Source organism: Schistocerca americana, unplaced genomic scaffold (genome assembly GCF_021461395.2).
Source record: "Schistocerca americana isolate TAMUIC-IGC-003095 unplaced genomic scaffold, iqSchAmer2.1 HiC_scaffold_670, whole genome shotgun sequence".
In the NCBI taxonomy this organism is placed as follows: Eukaryota; Metazoa; Arthropoda; class Insecta; order Orthoptera; family Acrididae; genus Schistocerca; species Schistocerca americana.
In genome coordinates, this window is record NW_025726424.1 from 20,001 (window position 1) to 25,000 (window position 5,000).

Sequence of the window (5,000 nt, forward strand, 5' to 3'; positions counted from 1 at the left end):
GAAGAAAAGTAATCGCTGACAGCACGAAGGATGTCACGCGACTAGTTAGCAGGCTAGAGTCTCGTTCGTTATCGGAATTAACCAGACAAATCGCTCCACCAACTAAGAACGGCCATGCACCACCACCCACCGAATCAAGAAAGAGCTATCAATCTGTCAATCCTTCCGGTGTCCGGGCCTGGTGAGGTTTCCCGTGTTGAGTCAAATTAAGCCGCAGGCTCCACTCCTGGTGGTGCCCTTCCGTCAATTCCTTTAAGTTTCAGCTTTGCAACCATACTTCCCCCGGAACCCAAAAGCTTTGGTTTCCCGGAGGCTGCCCGCCGAGTCATCGGAGGAACTGCGGCGGATCGCTGGCTGGCATCGTTTATGGTTAGAACTAGGGCGGTATCTGATCGCCTTCGAACCTCTAACTTTCGTTCTTGATTAATGAAAACATACTTAGCAAATGCTTTCGCTTCTGTTCGTCTTGCGACGATCCAAGAATTTCACCTCTAACGTCGCAATACGAATGCCCCCGCCTGTCCCTATTAATCATTACCTCGGGTTCCGAAAACCAACAAAATAGAACCGAGGTCCTATTCCATTATTCCATGCACACAGTATTCAGGCGGGCTTGCCTGCTTTAAGCACTCTAATTTGTTCAAAGTAAACGTGCCGGCCCACCGAGACACTCACTCAAGAGCACCCTGGTAGGATTGCAACGGGGTCCGCCTCGGGACGCACGAGCACGCACGAGGCGCGTCGCACGCCTTCAGCTCGCCCCACCGGCAGGACGTCCCACGATACATGCCAGTTAAACACCGACGGGCGGTGAACCAACAGCGTGGGACACAAATCCAACTACGAGCTTTTTAACCGCAACAACTTTAATATACGCTATTGGAGCTGGAATTACCGCGGCTGCTGGCACCAGACTTGCCCTCCAATAGATACTCGTTAAAGGATTTAAAGTGTACTCATTCCGATTACGGGGCCTCGGATGAGTCCCGTATCGTTATTTTTCGTCACTACCTCCCCGTGCCGGGAGTGGGTAATTTGCGCGCCTGCTGCCTTCCTTGGATGTGGTAGCCGTTTCTCAGGCTCCCTCTCCGGAATCGAACCCTGATTCCCCGTTACCCGTTACAACCATGGTAGGCGCAGAACCTACCATCGACAGTTGATAAGGCAGACATTTGAAAGATGCGTCGCCGGTACGAGGACCGTGCGATCAGCCCAAAGTTATTCAGAGTCACCAAGGCAAACGGACCGGACGAGCCGACCGATTGGTTTTGATCTAATAAAAGCGTCCCTTCCATCTCTGGTCGGGACTCTGTTTGCATGTATTAGCTCTAGAATTACCACAGTTATCCAAGTAACGTGGGTACGATCTAAGGAACCATAACTGATTTAATGAGCCATTCGCGGTTTCACCTTAATGCGGCTTGTACTGAGACATGCATGGCTTAATCTTTGAGACAAGCATATGACTACTGGCAGGATCAACCAGGGAGCTGCGTCAACTAGAGCTGAGCAGCCGGCCGCCCGGGAGTGTGTCCCGGGGGCCCGCGCGAACACGCAAGCGTCCGCTCAATTATTCTGCAAACAGGAGGAGGCTGAGCTCCCCTGCACCATACACCTCGAAACCCTCTCAGGTCCCGGCGGCGCGCAGCGCCGTCCTAAGTACTTGGTCGGGTTCGAGAGAGGCGCAATCGCCCGGAGTTTGGCGAGTAGACGCTTTAGGTGCGACCACCCGTGCTCCCAACTGAGCTTGCCGCTGCCGACAGAGGCCCGGGAGCGTGCTGTCGTGGCATTGCCGGCGGGAGACAACACGCGCCACCTACGGTGACCGGCAGCTCCAACGCCAGCGCCACAGAAGGACAAAAGCCCCACTTGGGTGCCGAAGCGAACTCTCCCAGCACAGCGCACGCGCCAACACGTCCGCACAGCTGCGATACAAACCACCTGCGAGAACCGCAGAGGCGACCGAGCAGCAGACGGCGTCGCGGCGCCGAGCGCCGGGCGGCGGCGCATCCTCAGCGCACACAGTCCTCAATCGGACCAGCACACTGCAGATGTCCACCGCGCTTCGCACCGGGCCCGCGAGGACCTACTTTGGCCGCACGGCGCCGCGTGCAGGGTGCGCCGGCGCGCAGCTGCGCCGCCTGCCGCCTCCGTCGGCCGGCGCGCCTGCCACTGGCCGCCCCCACCAGCCGGCTGTAGCGCGTGCGCCCACGCACCGCACGGCCAACACGCCGGGAGGCCCCCCCTCACCGGCCGGGGACGGTCCCACCCAGCCACCGCCGCGTATCGCTTCACACCCACATGCCATTCACGTTCGTGGGCATGGTGGGTATCGCTGCAACAACCGGTTGGTAGCTCAACCGATCGTCGCCATCACTGATTCACCCCTAGCGAGAACAACCGCACCACAACGGTTTACCAGTTGTTCATTTGCGTAACGTCACCAGCAAACGTAGGCGTCCATCGCCATTTGCAAATTCAACGATTGTTGCATGCCTGTGTCAGGTGTCACGACACACTGTCTGCCCACATACACGCAACAACATGTCCACGCTTAGCGAACACGTGGAAGGTGGCCCCCGTACGTATGCGATGTCCATTGCGCGAACGACTGTCAACCGGCCTCTGTCGCATGTCGCAGATGTGGAACGCAGTGCACCGTGCTATCACGGTGTGTGAGAAGAGACGACTACGTCTGACAACACGCGCCACTACATCAACAGACGGCTCATGCTGATCGCCATCCAGGGCATACCACACTGCAATCCAGCTCTTATAGGGAGACGACACGTAGCTGAGTGCACAACATTTGGACCGCATGGTTCGCCGTTGTTGGCGCAGTCGTTGTACGGTCACATGTACCACGATGTATCATTCAGTACATGAGGACCAATGTGCAGTACAGTGTGTGATTTGGACGTACAACATCAGCGGACAGTTGACACAGGCCGTACCACAGCGTAGGCTAAGTGCTTCGCCATGCGAATGCCAATGAACAACTGCAAATGCCAATGAACAACTGCAAAGGGCATTGAGCATGTACGTCCTGCTGCCATCCACATTACAGTGTATAGCTGCAAGGTGTTTAACATGAAGCGATACACTGGGGACCGGGCAGTGCGAGTAGCAAACTATATTGCGGGGGTTGCAGTTAGGCAACACTACACTAATTTAACGCGTCGTATGACAATTACAGAGCAGGTTAAGGCCCAACGTGTGTTGGGTTAAGGCCCAACGTGTGTTGGGTTAAGGCCCAACGTGTGTTGGGTTAAGGCCCAACGTGTGTTGGGTTAAGGCCCAACGTGTGTTGGGTTAAGGCCCAACGTGTGTTGGGTTACGTTAAGGGGCAATGTGGGTTACGTTAAGGGGCAATGTGGGTTACGTTAAGGGGCAATGTGGGTTACGTTACGGCGCAATATAGGTTACGTTACGGCGCAATATAGGTTACGTTAAGGGGCAATGTGGGTTACGTTACGGCGCAATATAGGTTACGTTACGGCGCAATATAGGTTACGTTAAGGCGCAATATCGGTTACGTTAAGGCGCAATACAGGTTACGTTAAGGCGCAATACAGGTTACGTTAAGGCGCAATACAGGTTACGTTAAGGCGCAATACAGGTTACGTTAAGGCGCAATACAGGTTACGTTAAGGCGCAATACAGGTTACGTTAAGGCGCAATACAGGTTACGTTAAGGCGCAATACAGGTTACGTTAAGGCGCAATGCAGGTTACGTTAAGGCGCAATGCAGGTTACGTTAAGGCGCAATGCAGGTTACGTTAAGGCGCAATGCAGGTTACGTTAAGGCGCAATGCAGGTTACGTTAAGGCGCAATACAGGTTACGTTAAGGCGCAATACAGGTTACGTTAAGGCGCAATACAGGTTACGTTAAGGCGCAATACAGGTTACGTTAAGGCGCAATACAGGTTACGTTAAGGCGCAATACAGGTTACGTTAAGGCGCAATACAGGTTACGTTAAGGCGCAATACAGGTTACGTTAAGGCGCAATACAGGTTACGTTAAGGCGCAATACAGGTTACGTTAAGGCGCAATACAGGTTACGTTAAGGCGCAATACAGGTTACGTTAAGGCGCAATACAGGTTACGTTAAGGCGCAATACAGGTTACGTTAAGGCGCAATACAGGTTACGTTAAGGCGCAATACAGGTTACGTTAAGGCGCAATACAGGTTACGTTAAGGCGCAATACAGGTTACGTTAAGGCGCAATACAGGTTACGTTAAGGCGCAATACAGGTTACGTTAAGGCGCAATACAGGTTAGGTTAAGGCGCAATACAGGTTAGGTTAAGGTACGACATAGGTTAGGTTAAGGTACGACATAGGTTAGGTTAAGGTACGACATAGGTTAGGTTAAGGTACGACATAGGTTAGGTTAAGGTACGACATAGGTTAGGTTAAGGTACGACATAGGTTAGGTTAAGGTACGACATAGGTTAGGTTAAGGTACGACATAGGTTAGGTTAAGGTACGACATAGGTTAGGTTAAGGTACGACATAGGTTAGGTTAAGGTACGACATAGGTTAGGTTAAGGTACGACATAGGTTAGGTTAAGGTACGACATAGGTTAGGTTAAGGTACGACATAGGTTAGGTTAAGGTACGACATAGGTTAGGTTAAGGTACGACATAGGTTAGGTTAAGGTACGACATAGGTTAGGTTAAGGTACGACATAGGTTAGGTTAAGGTACGACATAGGTTAGGTTAAGGTACGACATAGGTTAGGTTAAGGTACGACATAGGTTAGGTTAAGGTACGACATAGGTTAGGTTAAGGTACGACATAGGTTAGGTTAAGGTACGACATAGGTTAGGTTAAGGTACGACATAGGTTAGGTTAAGGTACGACATAGGTTAGGTTAAGGTACGACATAGGTTAGGTTAAGGTACGACATAGGTTAGGTTAAGGTACGACATAGGTTAGGTTAAGGTACGACATAGGTTAGGTTAAGGTACGACATAGGTTAGGTTAAGGTACGA

At 52.1% G+C, this 5,000-nt stretch overlaps 1 non-coding gene across 1 annotated transcript in view; it reads right to left on the minus strand.

The window, feature by feature from the left end:
* LOC124588944 overlaps positions 1–1,489 on the minus strand; it is a 1,910-nt gene extending 421 nt beyond the window's left edge. Inside the window, exon 1 of the ribosomal RNA XR_006975859.1 lies at positions 1–1,489. This exon is cut by the window's left edge and continues 421 nt beyond it. This is a non-coding gene — a ribosomal RNA (small subunit ribosomal RNA).
* Positions 1,490–5,000: the final 3,511 nt, after the last annotated feature.